Below are 10812 nucleotides of genomic sequence, written 5' to 3' on the forward strand. Positions count from 1 at the left end.
TCACCTCAAACTTTCCAAATGCCAGTTGGTTTTCGGTTACAGCATCATGAAGTAGCTTCATCACCATCTCACCCCCATCGTCAGGGGTTTCACCTACCTCTTCATTATCGTTCAGGGGACACGCTGCTGTAACTGACAAACTCCCTTTCCACTCTCTGCTGTCTTTCCAGAGCGTGCGCTGATGCTGTTGGTTGTCTCTTCTCTCCAGTCGCCTGCTGCATTCTGTTGTTATGTGAATGATTGGCTGAGCCTTGGATGCAGCTAGTATTGCTCCAAATGCACATTAGTTGTTTGCTTGCAGCCAGTAGTGATCCAAAGCCCCCCCCCCCCCTTCTGAACAGTGGTTGCTCAGCCATTGGATTACAAAGATTGGTGGGCACTATGTAATCTGGTAAATTGCACTAGTCAAAGTACTTAATTTCAAAATGTATTTTGATTTATACAAACCTTCCAGGACCTCATCATCACTGAGTTTGGTGTATGGCAGTTCCTCGTGGTTAAACACCTCCCACACGAGCAACACGAAGGCCCAGACCTCTGACTTGGTGGAGAAGTCATCCTCAAACACAGACTCTGCCGGGAGCCAGCACAGGGGGATCCAAACCTGCTGGTAGTGGTAGTACTCACTGCAGACAGACCAACACATGTATAGAGGGTCAGACAAACAGACTAATGTCGAGAGTTTAATTATGTGCATGATGTTACTATTTTGTCTTGACTTTATGCTTAACCAAGGCTGCATACATTAACCTAGTACAAATGTGCTATACTTTTTCACATGATGGACCGTCACTACACGTGGCAGGCACCATCTCTTACTTGTTGTAAATGTTCTTGCTGAGGCTGAGAGCTGAGATTTTGACACTGCGTGGGCCGCTGATCAGGCAGTTACGAAGCGGTGATTGGACATATGCTCCATCCCATGAGCTACCTGGGCACAGATGGATACCTGGGTAGACAGAGCGAGAGAGAGCGAGAGAGACAGAGAAAGGGCATTGGCATATAATACAAAGCTGCTCAACTCAGATCCAGAATGGCATGAATCAGGTAGGTTTTACATAGGGCATAGCAATCCAATTATAGAGAAAAAGGGACTCATTAGCATCAAAATGCAGACACCCGTGTACCCTCCAGCTGGCACATAAGGTTTCCAACAGAGCATAATGATTGTGTTGTGTGCTTGTTTTTCAAATTAAATTAGCAAATTCCATCCAACATGTAGTGAATGCTACTTACTTTGGTCTTTGTGCTGATAGGTTGATACTAGATTTTCTCATCTTTGCTTTGGTAGATTCTCAAGAACTGTTTCAGATCTCCCTATTTCCAAGGAAACTGAAAAATGTTTTTGTTTTTTTAAATAGAGAATCAAATGTAAAAAAAAATCAAAACAGCAGCATAACAATAAATATAATACACTTGGAGGCATGTCTCAAGGTTAGTTACATAATCTATTAGAGTACTCAAATGTAAACTGCATAACTTCCTAAACCTTGCATAGATAACTGATATAGTCTATATCAGTTGTGTCAAACAATTTTTGCCCCAGCAACTGCATTCAGTCTTCAACAATGTCCAGAGGCCCGCACACAAAATTGATTGTTACCTCCCCGTCAAAATGTGCAAAAAACAGTCCTATCATTTTGGGAATTCTGGATGCTCCCTGACTTTCTACCTTTCATTTCGGGGATTATTAGTGAGCTGGACACAGTCAAGAATAATTTCTACATAGTGCCAATTTGGTTTTAGTCATTTTAAAGTATATTGAGACAATTCAAACCCCTCGCGGATCTGTGTATGTTTGACACTGTTGGTCTAAATGAATATAGTGGCTTTTATACTATGTTATATGGGTATGTAATTGTTCAGCATCTATCATGTAGTGTGTGTGTTGTGCATGTTGTTGGGCAGGTCATCTTTTTCAATGTAAGCCATTACAGTTACTAGTTCCCTGTAAAATTGTAATTAGTAACTTAACTTTTGGATTACCTAAACTCAGTAATGTAATCTGATTACTTTCAGTTACTTTTGGATTACTTCACCCGTAAACACATAAGAAAAAAATGATTATTACCAATTTAACATTTATTGCAGGATGCCACTAAACAGAGCCACATTAGAACACATCACAAAACATTGTGACAAAAATGTATTTAAACCCTTTATACCTGCCTCTAATATGCGCCCTGCATCCTGATCTTTTCCATTTACACCTATAAGATCTCATCAAAGTCAGACCACAATGCATTTTTTTATCATGTGCACCTGTCAAAAATGTGGGCACAAACACAATGAGCAGGACAAAGGATACATCTTAAAACCAGGAATAAGTACGGGCTTAACACAGCAACATATAGTTGAAGTCGGAAGTTTACATATACCTTAGCCAAATACATTTAAACTCAGTTTTTCACAATTGCTGACATTTAATCCATGGTGGTGACAGCATCATGGTGTGGGGATGTTTTTCAGCAGCGGGGACTGGGAGACTAGTACAGAGAGATCCTTGATGAAAAACTGCTCCAGAACACACAGAACCTCAGACTGGGGACGAAGGTTCACCATTCAACAGGACAACGACCCTAAGCACACAGTCAAGACAATGCAAGAGTGGCTTCGGAACAAGTCTATGAATGCCCTTGAGTGGTCCAGCCAGAGCCATAACTTGGACCTGATTGAACATCTCTGGAGAAACCTAAACATAGCTGTGCAGTAAAAAATACATCCAACCTGACAAAGCTTGAGAGGATCTGCAGAGAAGAATGGGAGAAACTCCCCAAATAGAGGTGTGTGTTTGTAGTGTCATACCAAAGAAGACACGAGGCTGTAATCGCTGCCAAAGGTGCTTCAACAAAGTACTAAGTAAAGGGTCTGAGTACTTATGTAAATGTGAAATTTCTGTTTTTTTGTAATACATTTGCAAACATTTCTAAAACCTGTTTTTGCGTGTAGATTGATAAGGGGGGAAACAACTTAATGTTAAAATAAGGCTGTAAATGAAGAAAATGTGGAAATAGTCAAGGGGTCTGAATACTTTCAGAATAAATACATACATACATACACCTTAGACAAATACATTTCAGTATTGCACAACTCAGTATTGTACAACTCAGTATTGCACAATTCCTGACATTTAATCCTTGTAAAATTTCCCTGTCTTAGGTCAGTTAGGATCACCACTTTATTTTAAGAATGTGAAATGCCAGAATAATTGTAGAGAGAGTGATTTATTTCAGCTTTTATTTCTTTCATCACATTCCCAGTGGGTCAGAAGTTTACATACACTCAATTAGTATTTGGTAACATTGCCTTTAAAATATTTAACTTGGGTCAAACGTTTCGGGTAGCCATCCACAAATTTCCACAATAATCCAAGATGGCGTAGCAGTGCAGACGTGTTTTGTTCGTCCTCTCGTGTACTTTTGTATTTTTTCTTATTTTTTTGTTTATATTTCAATTTTATTTTCAATCTCTTCTCCATTTTAGTTCAATTATACCTTCCGGTAACCTGCCTCACACAATGTGATACGGAACCGCTATTATTTTTAAACCTCATAGCAAGAACCTCTTAGCCATCAGAAGCTAACCAGCTAATTAGCTAAAAGCTATTTAGCCACTGCTAGCGGCCTTTACCTTCTGGTAAGGTCCTTTTTTTAGCTTGGATAATACCCGCCAACCTACCAGTAACGGACTGTCTCTCCACTACAACGCTGGATTCCTGCCGTAATCCCTGGACCATTCTCCTGATCTTCACAGCTAGCTAGCACCCACCGAGTTACCCAGTACCGAAGCTATCCCTGAGACCCACCTCCCGGGCCTACTCAGTTGTTCCCCCGGACTCCACCCAAATACGGCTAGAACACACTACTCCACCGGATCCTTGCTGTAAGCTCTGGACCTTGGCGCCGGATCACCGCTGCTAACGAGTGGCTATAGTGGCTAACGCCCCTGCCCCGAAACTAGCACCAGTTAGCCATGAGCCAGACACATCTCCCGGATAGAAAACTAAGTTACTACAACACATCTTTCACCATCGGGCTTGGATCCTTAGTCGACACCAGGTCTACCGACAAATACTCCATCCGCTGTGCCTTCAACCGGCCTCCGTCGGAGCAGACGCTTCTACTAGCCCCGGGCAACTAACTTTAAACGCCGGCTTTTTAATCCGGCCCGCCGAACTTGTCCAAATTATAGTAAAAACCTCCTTTTTTCCCCTTTCCCTGCAATGCCCACGTTTCCCCAATAGATGGCGCACTCAAAACACATTGACCGTTGTTGGAGTGGCGCGTATTTCTCTTTATTTCACTTTAATTTTCACTTCGTTTCACGTCACCATTAAGCCCTTCTGTGAAAATGAGCAGACCAAAGAGAAGGAAAGTGGACAGCGAATGCCGAGTGTTTAATAAGGAGTGGACAACAAAATACTTCTTCACTGAAGTCCGATCAACGGCTGTATGTCTGATATGCCAAGAAGCTGTTGCGGTTTTCAAAGAGTACAATATCAGCCGTCACTTTGCCACGAAGCATGCAAACTATGCTAGCAAGCAGTCAACACAAGAACGGGCGGCTACTGCTCAGAGGTTGGCAGCTAATTTACAGAGTCAACAGAACTTTTTTCACCGACAAACTGCAATTCAAGAGTTAAGTACCAAGGCAAGTTATCTGCTGGCATTCAAATTAGCAAAGGCTAGCAAGCCTTTCTCCGAAGGCGAGTTTTTGAAAGAGTGCATGGCTCGACCTACGTGTGTGAGCAGACGTTTAGCGTCATGAAAATCAACAAAGCCCATCACGGATCCAAGTTAACTGACCAACACCTCAGATCTGTCCTGAGAATTGCCACAACAAAACTAACTCCAGACTTTGATGCACTGGCGAAAAAGGGAGACCAACAACACTGTTCCCACTGAAATGGTGAGTTTTTCTGCTGTGTTATGAAAAGATGCATATGGAAAGTTTGGAAGTGCGTCTTTTAATTAAGAGCAATGCGCATTTACGCACAGCAGCGGTACAGTAGCTTAATTAACACGCCGCACATCGCTCTTAATTTAAATTTAAATTTTCAGCTGCAGGTAGGATATTTAATACAGCCTATGTCTGTGTGCTTGGCAACGATACACGTGTACTGTTTGCGCGTGAAGGCGAGGGCATCCGTGGCGAGTTTGTAGAGCGCGCGGTCAGGACAATCCATCCATGATTTTGCGGAGTTTAACACAAGTAGATATTATTGAGCTTGAGTATTTCGTTGTGTAATAATATGTTTTGAATGTTGAAAGTGATTCCATTTTTCAATAAATGTTGATTTCTTTAACTTTGCACCTTCGATTGAAACTTATTAAAAACAGACGCAATCTTGATAAATCACAGTGCATATGTTATTTTAATCTATTTACATTTCCTCCTCCCAGTATCTGCGAAATAGTATGTAAATGCCATATCTTGCATATTCCTTGAGACAAATGTATTAACTGATAAGGGCTATTTTTCACATTTGAAAGACAGTTAATAAATTGGGTTGTAGTGTTCTTACTGTGCTATGAGGTTTGCACACACTACATTTAATGCTTTAGTATATCCGGCCCAAACACTCCCTCCAAATGCTCCTGGCCCGGCCCCTCTGTCAAATTTTAGAACCCATTGTGGCCCGCGAGTCAAAAAGTTTGCCCACCTCTGCCCTAGACCCAAACTGTTACAGACCTATATCCAACCTGCCCTGCCTATCTAAAGTCTTTGAAAGCCAAGTTAATAAACAGATCACTGACCATTTCGACTCTCACCGTTCCTTCTCCGCTGTGCAATCCGGCTTCCGAGCCGGTCACGAGTGCACCTCAGGCACGCTCAAGGTACTAAACGATATCATAACCGCCATCGATAAAAGAAAGTACGGTGCAGCCGTCTTCATCGACTGTCAATCACAGTATTCTTATTGGCAGACTCAATAGCCTTGGTTTTTCTAACGACTGCCTCGCCTGGTTCACCAACTACTTTGCAGACAGAGTTCAGTGTCAAATCGGAGGGCATGTTGTCCGGACCTCTGGCAGTCTCTATAGGGGTACCACAGGGTTCAATTATCTTTTTTCTGTATATATCATTGATGTCGCTGTTGCTGCGGGCGATTCCCTGATCCACCTCTACTCAGACGACACCATTCGGTATACTTCTGGCCCTTCCTTGGACACTGTGTTAACTAACCTCCAAACGAGTTTCAATGCCATACAACACCTCTTCCATGGCCTCCAACTGCTCTTAAATGCTAGTAAAACCAAATGCATGCTTTTCAATCGTTCGCTGCCCGCACTTGCCCGCCCGACTAACATCACCACCCTGGATGGTTCCGACCTAGAATATGTGGACAACTATAAATACCTAGGTGTCTGGCTAGACTGTAAATGCTCCTTCCAGACTCATATTAAACATCTCCAATCCAAAATCAAATCTAGAATTGGCTTCCTATTTCGCAACAAAGCCTCCTTCACTCACACCGCCAAACATACCCTAGTAAAACTGACTATCCTACCGATCCTCGACTTTGGCGATGTCATCTACAAAATATCTTCCAACACTCTACTCAGCAAACTGGATGCAATCTATCACACTGCCATCTGTTTTCTTACCAAATCACCTTATACCACCCACCACTGCGACCTGTATGCTCTAGTCAGCTGGCCCTCGCTACATATTCGTCGCCATACCCACTGGCTCCAGGTCATCTACAAGTCCATGCTAGGTAAAGCTCCGCCTTATCTCAGTTCACTGGTCACGATAACAACACCCACCCGTAGCACACGTTCCAGCAGGTATATCTCACTGATCATCCCCAAAGCCAACACCTCATTTGGCTGCCTTTCCTTCCAGTTCTCTGCTGCCAGTGACTGGAACGAATTGCAAACATCGCTGAAGTTGGGGACTTTTATTTCCCTCACCAACTTTAAACATTAACTATCTGAGCAGCTAACCGATTGCTGCAGCTGTACATACACTGTAGTCCATCTATAAATAGCCCACCCAATCTACCTAACTCATCCCCATATAGTTATTTTATTTACTTTTGCACATCAGTATCTCTACTTGCACATCATCTGCTCATTTATCACTCCAGTGTTAATCTGTTAAATTGTGACTATTCGCTCCTATGGCCTATTTATTTGCCTACCTCCTCATGCCTTTTGCACAGACTGTATATAGACTTTCTTTTTTCCACTGTGTCATTGATTTGTTTATTGTTTACTCCATGTGTAACACTGCTTTGCTTTATCTTGGCCAGGTCGCAGTTGCAAATGAGAACTTGTTCTCAACTAGCCTACCTGGTTAAATAAAGGTGAAATAAATACAATTAAAATGTAAAAAATAAGTTGGGTGAATTTTGGCCCTTTCCTCCTGACAGAGCTGGTGTAACTGAGTCAGGTTTGTAGGCCTCCTTGCTTGCACACGACTTTTCAGTTCTGCCCACACATTTTCTATAGGATTGAGGACAGGGCTTTGCTATGGCCACCCCAAAACCTTGACATAGTTGTCCTTAAACCATTTTGCCACAACTTTAGGAGTATGCTTGGGGTCATTGTCCATTTGGAAGACCCATTTGCGACCAAGCTTTAACTTTCTGATTGATGTCTTGAGATGTTGCTTCAATATATCCACATCATTTTCCTCCTCATGACGCCATCTATTTTGTGAAGTGCACCAGTCCGTCTTGCAGCAAAGCACCCCAGAACATGATGCTGCCACCAACGTACTTCGCGGTTGGGATGGTTTTCTATCAGAAGCTTCTAAAGCCATGACATATTTTTCTGGAATTTTCCAAGCTGTATAAAGGCAGTCAACTTAGTGTATGTAAACTTCTGACCCAATGGAATTGTCATACAGTGAATTATGAGTGAAATAATCTGTCTGTAAACAATTGTTGGTAAAAGTACTTGTGTCATGCGCAAAGTAGATGTCCTAACCGACTTGCCAAAACTATAGTTTGTTAACCTCTTGCTCCTACCTGGCACGCAGGCGTCCCATCTAGAGCTCTGGAAATGCAAATGCGCTACGCTAAATGCTAATAGTATTAGTTAAAACTCAAACGTTCATTAAAATACACATGCAGGGTATTGAATTAAAGCTACACTCGTTGTGAATCCAGGCAACAAGTCAGATTTTTAAAATGCTTTTCGGCGAAAGCATGAGAAGCTATTATCTGATAGCATGTAACACCCCAAAAGACCCGCAGGGGACGTAAACAAAATAATTAGCATATTCGGCGCTACACAAACCGCACAATAAAATATAAAACATTCATTACCTTTGACCATCTTCTTTGTTGACACTCCTAGATGTCCCATAATCACTATTGGGTCTTTTTTTCGATTAAATCGGTCCATATATAGCCTAGATATCGATCTATGAAGACTGTGTGATAAACGGAAAAAAATTGCGTTTCATAACGTAACGTCATTTTTTAAAATTCAAAAAGTCGACGATAAACTTTCACAAAACACTTTGAAATACTTTTGTAATGCAACTTTAGGTATTAGTACACGTTAATAAGCGATAAAATTCATCAGGAGGCGATGTAAATTCTATAGGTGTCCGTCTCGAAAAAATGTCTGGAGAGCTCGACCAAAACATCCGGTCGGAGACCGGAGGGAATCGGTTCCCTTAATTCGGTTTGACGAAGAATCAAATCTGAATCAAATGACAAGACTCTAGACATCGTGTGGATGTCATTTAATTCGGTTCACTTTGAACAATTCCTGGAAGTAGCGCAAGGATATTTATTTCCATTTTCAGTGATCAGATTTTCCTGCGCTTTTCGATGAAACGCACATTCTGTTATAGTCACAGCCGTGATTTAACCAGTTTTATAAACGTCTGAGTGTTTTCTATCCACACATACTAATCATATGCATATACTATATTCCTGGCCTGAGTAGCAGGGCGCTGAAATGTCGCGCGATTTTTAACAGAATGTTCGAAAAAGTAGAGGGTCGACTTAACAGGTTAAACAATAAATTTGTGGAGTGGTTGAAAAATGAGTTTTAAGTTAAAACCTGTTATGGATCATGCGAATTTTCGCAGCTTTTTGTTAAAAATCGCGCAGCATTTCTAAGTCCTGCTACTCATGCCAGGAATATAGTATATGCAAATGATAAGTAAGTGTGTATAGAAAACACTCTGAAGTCTCTAAAACTGGTTAAAACGTGTCTGTGGCTATAACATAACGTGTTTAGGAGTAAAAATCCCTCGAAAAACTGTTCTCCAAAAACACAAAAAATATATTAATCCGCCAGTCAATGTATTGTTTAAGGCGACTGCAAATAAATGAAGATTCCCTATAAACAGCTTCCACACGATGTCGCCAGTGCTGGCATTTCCAGCAGACTTAATCCTTGGTTGTATGACGTTTTGGCCTTTCCGGTTTTAGTCTCTCCACAGGATGTTGTTAAAATAGAAAAGATGGACGCTGATTTCAAGACTAGCTGCTATCGAATACAGATCGCCCCGTGGTGAATTGTATAGATTATTAACGTTTATTAATACCTAAAGTTGGTTTAGGAAAGTAGTTTGAAGTGATTTGTAAAAGTTTATAGGCAACTTTTGTAATTTTAAAAAGTGACGTTGCGTCTTGTAAAATGTAATATTCCTGGATCAGACCGGTCTAAGGAAAACAACATTTTGGCTATACAATGACGGATTTAATCGGGAAAAATACCCAATTGTGATGTTTATGGGGTATATAGGAGTGCCAAGAAAGAAGCTCGTCAAAGGTAATGAATGTTTTATAATTTATTTCTGCATTTTGGGTAGCGCCGGCTACCGCAAAATCTGTTGTTTTAGGTGACGTTCCAGTACTTTGGGGGTGCATGCTATCAGATAATAGCTTCTCATGCTTTCGCCGAAAAGCATTTTACAATTCTGACTTGGTGGCTAGATTCACAACGAGTGTAGCTTTAATTCAGTACCTTGCATGTGTGTTTTAATGAAAGTTTGAGTTTTATCAAAAACTATAGGTTGCGCTCTTGAAATTTCCGCTGATTGGATCCCGACAGAGGGACCTAATCCCTAACAAGTTTTTAATGACTCCAACCTAAGTGTATGTAAACTTCCAACTTCAACTGTAAATGGTGCTAAACACTTATCCCACCGGACACCAGTACAAAAAAGTATCAAAATGTATGCACTCATGTAAGTCGCTCTGTATAAGAATGTCTGCTAAATGACTAAAATGAGAAATAGAAATATCAAGAATGAAACATTTTTTTCAACATGCACTGTGTAATCAGACATTTAGTCCACCAAGTAGTTTTTTTTAACGTTTAAGCAAAAAGTGCAGCTAGGTGCAATAAACCCACATATCACACAGTAGGCCTATTCTGAAGCTAGCCTACTCAGATGATTGAAGGCAGAAATTACTGTTGTATCGCACCAAGAGGACATACCCTACATGAGCATCAGACATCCTGTTTCTCTGAGGGGTAAAACAGGTTTCCAACATAAGACGCTCAACTGGGGCAATGGAGGGCAGTGTAGTGTTGTACTTCAGTTCTGGACTATGGGGACGATTTCAAGGAGTCCAAAGACTCGAGGTACTTGGAGGTACTTGGAGGTACTTCTTCACCTCATCCTCTGCAGTGCCACCGGCCCTTGTTGTTGCACCTTCGAACAGAAAAAAAAAAGACTCCTCGGACTCGTTCTGTGCTCCCTCATCGACCTCTTCGGAGTGTATGTTCTCCATGGAAGCTGCTTCTTGAACTAATGTGCGCCGCATCTCCTCTCTCTTTCCAGGGTTGAGCCAACACAGTCACGGTAGCAGATGTCATTTTTGTTCCATGGGTG

This window comes from Oncorhynchus keta, chromosome 2 (genome assembly GCF_023373465.1).
Source record: "Oncorhynchus keta strain PuntledgeMale-10-30-2019 chromosome 2, Oket_V2, whole genome shotgun sequence".
Taxonomy (NCBI): domain Eukaryota; kingdom Metazoa; phylum Chordata; class Actinopteri; order Salmoniformes; family Salmonidae; genus Oncorhynchus; species Oncorhynchus keta.